Source organism: Stenella coeruleoalba (genome assembly GCF_951394435.1).
Source record: "Stenella coeruleoalba genome assembly, chromosome: 1".
In the NCBI taxonomy this organism is placed as follows: Eukaryota; Metazoa; Chordata; class Mammalia; order Artiodactyla; family Delphinidae; genus Stenella; species Stenella coeruleoalba.
Genome location: NC_137169.1, coordinates 171,282,001 through 171,293,101, shown reverse-complemented (window position 1 = coordinate 171,293,101; position 11,101 = coordinate 171,282,001).

The following is an 11,101-nucleotide window of genomic DNA, read 5'->3' as shown; positions in this document are numbered from 1 at the left end:
AAACTGGCATCCAAACCCCGATAAGATGGTTTTTCGGAGACACTAGTCTGCCATCTTCTCAGTCTGCTGGCTTTCCCAATAAAGTCATATTCCTTGCCTCAGCACCTCGTCTCCGATTCATTGGCCTGTCCTGGGGTGAGCAGAGTGAGGTTGCACTCAGTAACATAATTAGAAAGCCAAGAGAGACCCAGGACGCAAACTGATGTGTGGGATAAAACAGTTGCCCTCCAGCTCTCTGACTCTAAGCTCTAAAAGCCAAGGATGAGATAGTATATTGTCTCTGCATTTTATAGAAGGCTACTTATTTATTTATTTATTTTTGCAGTACGCAGGCCTCTCACTGTTGTGGCCTCTCCCATTGCGGAGCACAGGTTCCGGACGCACAGGCTCAGCGGCCATGGCTCACGGGCCCAGCCACCCAGCGGCATGTGGGATCTTCCCGGACCGGGGCACGAACCCGTGTCCCCTGCATCGGCAGGCGGAGTCTCAACCACTGCGCCACTAGGGAATCCTGAAGGCTACTTACTTAATGCAACTTAACTTTTGGGGAAAAAAAAATGTAAATTCCTCTGTGCATCAGTTATTTCAGGATATTTGCTAATTCCCTATGGACCGTACAAGGACTGCCTAGGAAGAATGATTTAACTCTAACATCTGCTCTCTAAATGGAATAGACTTGCCTCAGCTATCTTGATGTGAACTATAAAATTTACATTTTTGAAAATACATAGATTTTAAAAAATATAACTCATCAATGTTATAAAAATTTATTTCTTTATATATTTTTCATTAGAGGACTTTTAGTGGTACCACACCTCTTGTACTGCCTCAGGAACCCTGCCCCTCTGCCTGAATGTTAAACCAAAGTGCCTTTGTTCAAACACTCAACTCCAGCACATCTGGATTTTTCTGGTGCTGCACATTCACCGCACCTGCAATAATTCTGTCGCTATTGCCGTTGCCATTATGAATAATGGAAAATTTATTAATTAAAACATGATATTTTGAGGCACCAGCCTCACAAAGTATCAAGGAGACAAAAAAGGTACCACTCCTGACTTCCCAGTTCTCCAAACACAGCACTTTTGTCTGTTGAGGAAGGCTGTAAGTGATAAGTATTCCTGGGCGTCTGGTCGGGTGTCCACCCGACGGCACTCCACCTCATCAGGCCTCAGTGTGTCCTCACCTCCTTTCCTTGGTCAGCTCTGTCCCATGCTTATCCGCTACCACATCTAAAATATCCCCTGACTGCTGTTGTTCCTGGATGTTCAGAGGGGCTGGGTTGTCAACTCACCTCCAACCTGCACCCTGGAGAGCAATTGTCTTCCCAGATCCAAGTCTCAAGTAATGACTCGTTCTTTCCTTCTTTAACCCCCCTCACTGATCATTCCTTTTTATTATGTTCTACAATTCTCTGCTGATACTTCTTCACTAACACCAGCAGCTCTGAAATTGACTGCTTTTAGGGAAAATATACTTTTCTACTGAGATTTTTCTAAAGATTTTTTCCTATATAACTTTTATACTCCCCCTTCCTTTAGTTTTCATGAGATTCAGTCAATAACCCCACATATGCCGGTCAGTCTGTCTGACTCCTAGGGTGAACACATTGGTTGTCATTCAGCAACAGTTGAAAATAATTAGCACTAGCAGCTTCCAAAGAGAAATCTTCTGAAGGAGTGAATGGTTGGGAGCCTTGCCAGTGGCAGGAAGCTTAGACTAGCGATTAGGTCACTCCCATTGAGTCTTTGATTCATAGGTTTGCTTCCTGTAATTACTGTTGAACCCAAGTTTCCTTGATGCAATGAAAGAGAAAAGGATGATCAGGTGAAATTCCAAGAGCAAAGGGAGAGAAATAGCTGCTCAAACCAGAAGATATAATGTGACCCATTACCCAAAAGTTGCCGTAGTTTGTTGACTAATTTCCCATTATCCTGTCAGTGAGTCACTCTGGCTGTCAGACTTCATTCCGGTTTATAACAGTGCATCACTTATAAGAATTACCATCAAAGAAGAAGGAACTGGCCATAATCTATGAGCAAAGAGCAAAGAGCTACTCTTACCTTTTCCGTTCTATATTTGAAAACTTTCACTTGTTTTTGAAATGTTTTCTTTATATCATGATGCACTATTGTTCAATGATAAAATATAAACAAAAAACCACACTGTTATCTTTCCTGTCCTAGACACCTCAGCCCAGGACTCTGGAATTGCCACATGAAACAGACCAAGAATTAGCCCCACCAGGACTCTGTGTCTGACAGAGGCCCCAGGGAAGATGGCAGGGATCTGCCCCACTGTGCTCCATATCTGTCTTCAGGTCAGATATGTTCTCCCATACACTTTGATTAGCTCTAACTATTCCTTAATTCATTGGAGCTATTCATGCTGTCAACCCATATTCCTCCTCATGACTCTCAGCCTCTGAAAGCAGCTCTGATGAGGAGGTGCCTTTTCTTAATATTTTACGTATTAGACATCATCTCAGTTTTCAGTTTTTTTAGAGGTCAAGTATGAGAGTAGTCCACATGTAGCTTCTGGTTTTACCCAGTGCCAACCATGACTATGGTCAACAAATCCACTGATATCAAAAGTTTCTGTGAACATTGTGGGATTTGTTAAAGATTGTGTAAGGAACAGGGAAAGGAGGAGTGACATCGCACACCACACAGCACATGACAATAAATCTTCATTAGTCGGTTGCTGTTTTTTTAAATTTCCCATTGGAGATACTTTCCTCTCTCTCCCTTTTCCCTCCAACCCAGCACTCACTCCCTCTGCTTCCTTCTACCTTTCTTTACTATGCAGAGTGCCTGGGTGCTGGCCAGCTTTTACTTTGCTAAAGGTTTATTAAAATCTTATTTCAGGACTTCCTTCGTACTCTAGTGGCTAAGACTATGTTCTCCCAATGCAGGGGGCCTGGGTTCAATCCCTGGTCAGGGAACTAGATCCCACATGCCACAACTAAAGACCTTGCATGCCGCAATGAAGATCCCATGTGCCGCAACTAAGACCTGGCGCAGCCTAAATAAATAAATATTTTCTTATTTCAACCAAACAGTCTCTCTCAGGAAAGCAACGTCGGAGTGCAATTTAAGTTGTTGTTTTAAAATGTAATTTTCCAGATCATTGCATTACACAATCTGTAGTTTCTTGACTTTCCCGTGTCAAACTAATTTTTTAGATCCAAAAACAGAGCCACAAAATAGTTCAATTGGTTTCTCAAAAGTTTTAAACAATCCCAATTTTAGTTTTACTGGCATTCAGATAAATTGCTCTGCTTTTCCCCCCGCTGGTATTCCTACCTGCCTTCTACTATATCAGGATAGATGGTTCTGTGCAAGACTGTGTCAACCATTTACGTCTAAGTTTATCTTTTTTGGCTTTTTACTTCTTTTCTCCTTAAGTCTCCCACATTCCTTTTCTACAGGAAGCATGGAAGAGATAAAAGGTGACGGGAAAGATAGTAGTTTTTGGCTGCTCGCCTCAACTTTGACCTTCAGCATTCATCAGCTAACTTTCATGTCTAGCCATATACTTTAAGATGAGAAAAAAAAAAGGAAAGAAAGGAACAGAACCAAAGGAGAGAGCAGTTTCTGTTTTCAATGCTGTGGAGGGCTGATTGTTAAGTTTTCTGAGTTCTGGGGGCATTCAATGGAAGTTTCCTTCAGAAGTCACTTGCTTCCCAGCACTGTTCCTTACCTTACTGGGTCACATCCATCATTTGTCTCATTTCTTCAAACGCGTGCTGTCATACGGAAGAATAAACAGGAGTGTATGTAAGTACCAACTCATTTGCCTTGTTGGGATGGGAAAAAAGAATTTTTAAAATGCCTGTTATACTGATGATACTTCTACAGTTTCACGAAACTCAACTTGATATTTCATGAAACACATCTTATGTGCAACTCCTTTGCTGGTGCTGGGGATACAAATGTGTATGAGACAATTTCCTTTCTTTGATGAATTTACAATAGATGGCAAGATAATTTGACAATAGTTATCAAGAGTCATAAAGATGTTACTACTCCCAACAATTTATTTTAAAGGTAAGATTCAATATAAACTACATGAAAAAAGGAGTTTATTGCTGCATGAATCATAACCAAAGGAACTGGAAACAACGTGTATAGAGGTCAGTAACAAAGTATAGTTAAGTAAAGATTAAAATAAAATATTGTCATTTAAAATAATAATTGTGAAGACAAAATAGGAAGATTAACCATAAGGATATACCACTGATATTAACTAAGTTCAATTTCATTATGGAGGCATGCTCAATTTCATTTTTATAGTTAATCAGACAGATTTAAGCATAAATACACCCTAAGAAGTATGGTATCATTATATAGGGTCAGGGAGTTTATAGAAATTAGGACAAGGAGAGGCTATCTCTTTTAAACAGACTAGAATTGTACACTGGCCACTGAGAGGGGAGACTCCATAATATATTACAAAAAAGTTTTGGGGGAACAGTTAACTATAGGCTGCATGATATAAAATTTTTCTTTGGGATCCAAAGTTTAAGTTTACGCAGCTGAAGCTTAGGTTGTTTCTATGACTGCTTCAAACCTCCAAAAATACAAAAACACTCAAGTTATCTATATTTTCTATATAGAGCCCCCAAGTTGTCTTTAATAGAAGAAAAAAAGCTAAATATACATTTTTATTACAAAATAGCCTAAAAAAGTACCTGGAGTATTATAGAAGAATTAACATGACAATTACGAAGAAAATATAAATGTGTTTGCTAATTCAGTAAGTTAAAACATAAGAATAAAAATTATTTTTGATTTTGGGCTTCCCTGGTGGCTCAGTGGTTGAGAGTCCGCCTGCCGATGCAGGGTACACGGGTTCGTGCCCCGGTCCGGGAAGATCCCACATGCCGCAGAGCGGCTGGGCTCGTGAGCCATGGCCACTGAGCCTGCGGGTCCGGAGCCTGTGCTCCGCAACGAGAGAGGCCACAACAGTGAGAGGCCCGCGTACTGCAAAAACAACAACAACAACAAAATTATTATTGATTTTGAATACATTTAAAAAATTTTAATTGCAAAGGGACAAATTCTTGAAGAGCATATGTAAGCATGTAAATAGTCGTATTATGGGTGGTAAAATTGTACATGAATGTTTTTTCTTTTATTAATTAAAATATTTTTATAATTAAATAAAACAGTAAATCAAAAGCTGAGACTTAGTTGTCATTTTCTACTGAATTCATCACCTATGATGTCATCTATGATGGCAGCCCATCTATGAAGGAGGAAGCCACATCTATCTTTGTTTTTTTTTTGTTTTTTTTTTTTTGCGGTACGCGGGCCTCTCACTGTTCTGGCCTCTCCCGTTGCGGAGCACAGGCTCTGGACGCGCAGGCTCAGCGGCCATGGTTCAGGGGCCCAGCCGCTCCGCGGCATGTGGGATATTCCCGGACCGGGGCATGAACCCGTTTCCCCTGCAACGGCCCGCAGACTCTCAACCACTGCGCCACCAGGGAAGCCCCCGGGAAGCCCCCACATCTATCTTTTAAACTGGAATAATTTTTTAAAGACCCAAAGCTTCTTTGGGTCCTTACAGTGGTTCAGTGTTAGAATTTGGAATGTAGTATGAAAAGAAGTCTACTTCTATAATTTTTAGACAAATGTAGACTGGAATCCTGATCCTTCCAATCACAGGAAAAGCTACTGAAATGCTAGTACTTGATTTCCTTACTTGTAAAGAGAATAATAAAACCTACTTTTTTATTTGTCTTGTTTTGTTTTTGTTTATGTTTGTTTTGCTTTAAGAAGAATAAGTGCCTGGTATCTATTTGGTACTCAGTAAACGTGGATGGGAGTTGGTGGGAGTGTTGGCCAAAGCCTGACCGCACTCTGGAGGACACTGACCTCGAGTTCACCTCCATAAAGGGCACAGCTCCTCATGATACTACTTCAGGGAGGGCTTGAGGGAACAAAAAGATCTGGCCTTCACCAACACCCCTGCCATAAATGTTTCCTTTGCGGAAAGAGCAGAGTACAAATAGAAGGATAAATAAATAACCATTCTTCTCCTCTCCCTCTCCATCCCTTCATTCTTGCAGACTAGTTGACACATACAAAGAAGCCAAGACTCTCCTTCCCAGTCCAAGGGAGAGGTAGGACAGGTGCTACTATTAGTTGTAACATTTATTCATAAATTCATTCAACCATCTATGGAGCCACCAGAGACGTAAAGATCCTCTGGCGCTGGGTTTCATAAGGGATCAGCAAAAAGGGTCAAGAGAGAAAAAATGTTGAGCTTTATTTTAAGCTTCTGTTTGTGTTTTCCATATCAAGCTTAATAAAAGCTTAATTGGGGGCAATTCATCGCAAATGTCCTGCTTCTTAATTCTTTTGACAGAAACTAGCTACCATGGCAGACAAAGGGATTTTACAAGGATTATTATGCAATGTTGTACAAACAGCCAAAACTGCATTATGCTCAGTATCTTTGAAGAGCCTGGCGTTCCTCCTTTGGAATGACTCAGTGTAATGTCCTCCACGGTGTCTCTTGGGAGACTTACCTCCTGTCCCACGTATTTGTGGTCCTTCATCCACACCCAAACTTTGCTCCCACTCTCTGAATTTCCCAGTCTCAAGTATTTGTCACACTGAGTTATTAAAGCACCCTGATTCACTTTCACTCACTTAAATAGTTATGTGGAAATTACTCATGTCGTTGGCTGCTGGAAAATAAATTTGTAATGATTTTTTCTGAGCTGTCATATAATATGCTTCCTTGACATCTGGAATCCAAGTGCGGTGGAGTGGAGTGATAACAATGCTATAGTGGTAACAGTTAGAAAACAGAGATATGATGGCAAAGGAGCCATTAGAAGAAAAACAATAAACTTGAGTTAAATTTAACAAGCAGATATAGAGTATCAATCAGGTACAAAAAGAATCTACACTAGCTGTGGAAAAGGCTACAAAATGAGCAAGATGTAATCACTCTGGAACCTTCAGAAGCTTCTGACTTAGTGGGAAAATGGATATTGACAAGTATGAAATGCCTTATAGGTTACAAATAAAGCTATATAGGAGTGCAAAATAAGCAGTTATTAACCCTGGATATGACAGCATATGGGCCATGGAACTCGTTAACATCTTGGTCTTTGTAGCCAGACAGGCCTGGGTTAAAATATTAACTTTACCATTTACTGGCTTTCTAGTTTTTCCATCTTAAGCAAATTACTTAATCTTCTGTGTCTCAACTATCTCAAAGATAAAATGGGTTTAATTATAATAATTATCTCATCAGATCACTGGGAAGCTCAATTAAGCCATGCATATGTGCCCCGTAGCCTCCTGTGAGAAGGGGGAAAAGAGGACTTTTAGGTCAAGCAATTTCCTGTTAGGAAAGCAGAGTGGAAGTTGTACATATCCATCTACTGACATTTCACTGGAGAAAATGTAGTCACCTGGTCACACACAACTGAAGGGGGAGCTGGGCAATGGAATCTCTAGTTGGACAGCTAGAAAAAGGTAGAAAAGATCCGGAGCAATTATCAGATGGCCACGATCTCCAAAAACAAATGCAATAATTCTTATCTAATGGTCAGACTTTTGATCCACATCCAGAAAAAAAGCCGCAGCTCTGTGAAAATGCCATGAACAGAGCAGACAGAGCAGACGAGAACCAAATCCTCATCTCTATTCCATAGGAGAGGAGAGATGTTGCACTTCTAGAGTACGCTAATTTGACATTGTGAGCGAAATTAGGGCAATAGAGAGGAAGTTTGCATCTGTGGTTTTCCCCTGGTAGCCTTCAGTTTTTCCTAGGCTGCTGTTGGAAGAAAATGAAACATATCAAAAGTGTGGAAAGGCCGAGAGAAGCCAATTGGTACAGACACGCTGGCTACAGGGCAGAGTGACAGCTAACAGCAGGGATGGAGACAGGGCACGCCAAGCAGAAGGGTACGTGGGTCTGGGATAATTTAATACAGTGAAAGTATCCCTAAACACACTTGAATGTTCTCTGAAAGCATCGCTGTGTTGCTGCCAAGCACAGAAACTGATGTTCATGAGGGTGAACTGGGTGAAGAACATCCCTAGAAGATGGGTATAGGATCCAATATTATTTACATTTTCTCCACCTCTCTTTATCCTCCTCCCTATCTCTCCTGCACCAAAAACCAATCCTGAGATAATTTTTATCCCAATTAAATGAGATTTAAGCGAACATTAAGAAAATACATTTAATGAGAAAAGAAATCTCAAAGGTGGAACCTGTAATCTAATGGAACAATTTCTGTGTGGCCAACAAGGAAGGTTAAATGGCCCAATATTCACAGAATCAAGCATTTAGTACAATTCATAAAGATATATTTAGTAGATAAAATTTAAATGCTGCCATGCTTTAAAGGCAAACTTCACTCACCCAGATAGCCTCATTACCCAATAGAATTATGCAAATCAGGTTAAACCTCATGAACTTGATATTTAATAAAGTTTCTCATTTTTTTCATACTTTAGTATGCAGAGAAAACACATTTGATGACAATGAGAATGTCTCAATGGATATGTTTAAAATTATTATTGGTCATAATTGTGTGTGTGGGTATTGTTTTACTTGTCAGTTTTCCAAGCCTAGAAGGTGAACTTAACAAGAGTTACTAGAGCAGATTTTTCCATCACTTTAAAAATGTCACTTGCCGTCATTCTAATGAATTTGTCCAGAGAAGGAAAATGATATTACAGATAGCTCTAAAAATAATAATCAGAAATCAATTTATGTTTTAAGAATATGTGTCTGTGTGTATATCTGTATCTGATATTCTTGGTATTCCCAGCATTTCAAACAAATCATAAGAAAACACTGTCTGACTTGAACAAATTACTAAGCTTCTAGCGTCCCCTTCTGGACCTCAGGAAAGCTAAGAATTAAGAGAATTCAGTTCCATCCTACAGGATCTTCTGTACATCTACTAAGTATTGATTAGTGATTTTAAGTAAGATAACTCATACTCTTTAGCCGGCTTCACCCCCAAACGGAGAGTCTGCCATAAAGATACAGAGCAAGAAGTCATCTGGGTCTCAGGAACAAGGAGTAACCAAGACCTAGAAAGCTCTCAGAACACCCTGCCTCTCTCTGCGTGACTGCTTCGTTTATTTGCATGTCTTTATTCTGAAGGATTTTCTCTACTTCTTTCGACCATAGACAAACTGGTAATCTCTGGATTGCAATTTCAAATTTCCAGGACAGGGAAACATATTAGCCTAGTTTATTTCAGGTTTCTACTGCCAACCCTGCCAGCTGAGGCTGATGTGGCAAGATCACATATACGAAAGCAGCTAAAAGGGAAATAACCCTAAAGTTAGGGACGTAGTTCCCAGAGAAAGGAGATTATTTAGAGGTGATCAGATAGTCTCTAAATTGTCCTTATACATTATATACTTAGCCTGGAATAAGAATTTTGGGAACAAGAGAGATGTTTATATTATAATCCCTGTCTTTACAAAGGTTACAATCTCATAAACCCACATGTAATCATGAAGGAGTAAAATTTAGTACCGTGTTTAAGTGCTGAAGTGATGGCTTTGATCGAAAGGGAGCTGAATATAGTGGAAACGTGATGAAACCTCCTTTATGTATCCTTAGATGGGTCACAGATTCTTGATTTGTGGCTCTTCATCTTATCTGTAAAATATGGATGATTACATTTAACTCAAAGGCATTTTTTTGGTGATAATTAAGTGCAGCACCTACCAAACACATAGTAAACAGCAGAATCCAGGTTAAACCAGTTTGGTTCAACACGCTTGTATTAAACACATCCTTGGTGAGGCACTGGACTAGATCCTGGCAAAAGAATTAAACATAGGTGTTTGTTGTCCTTGGGAAATTCACAGACTGTTGGAGGAGGGGTGGGGGGGTGGGTGGAGAGGAAACAGATGAACAGTTAATTCAATGATTCTGGATGTGCTTTGGATTGATCTGACAAGTTTTTTGGGGGTGCTAGGACATAAACTGGGTCTTATGGAGGTAGATAGGACTTGAACAGGAACGCTGCATATCAAACTGGGTAAAACTTTGAGCTAGTTGACCCAGCCCGGCAAGGTTGACGGTTCACATTTTCTCTGTGGCAAGGAAGTTAATTAGTAAGTAAAAAGACCTTTTCCAAACAATGCTGGGCTTAAATAAAGGGGCTAAGGGAGATATCAATGCGATTTTTAAGCAGGTTTTTACATAGTAAAGGAGGTTATAAAATCCACAGTGTACATCATCTACCAATAGGTAGAATCGAAAGCATATTTTTTGCGCTCAGTGAAAATGAAAATACTCAAGAAACGTACATTAGAATTAATAGTATAAGTTCAGAAAATTTATGCCACAAACTGACACTAGGTAAATTTCAAAATCACTCTTTGCTGGATTCACTGGGGGAAAAAAAAAAGAAAGAAAGAAATGACACCAGCATTTGACTATTTTAAAGTTGCTGCACTAGTCAAAGCCTGCCAGAGCAATTTACCATCTCAAGAACAATTTGTTCACTTCACTTAGAAATTAGAAGTGTGTTTGGGCCAATAAATCTAAATTTATTTGTAGTAGTCATTTTTCTTAATGGAAGTGTTTTTCAGATGTTGCCTAAGTCTAGTCGTCTGGGACCTCTTCCAATAAATGAGGAAAGTTTGATTTCATAGGTTGTCACTGTTGATTTTGTCTAACCTTTGGACTAATTGGTTCATCCCAATGTATTTGCCCTGATATATAAGACTTCCAGGACATTGGAGAAATTCATCTCTCCTTTTACGGGTAAGTGTCAAAGTTAACTTGCTTCATGGAATTAAATGTATTTTCAGTTCAATAGGGATATACCTTATTAAAGGTGTTTGAAAAGATTTATAAGGATAGTGGTTGGAAAGTTTTGAAAAGGATCACATTTATGCAATACACCTGCTGGAAGCTGATAAATTTATTTTGAGAGTTAAGGGAAAGTTGGAACAATAACTCTTGTTTGTTAAATTAAATTTTACTGAAGCTGGTTATTATTATTTTTTTTTCCCCAAGATAGGATTTAAACCCTGCACTGTAAGTACATGCTGTAATTTGAATAGAGTTTGAAGATAAGTCTGTTTTCTATTTGGGG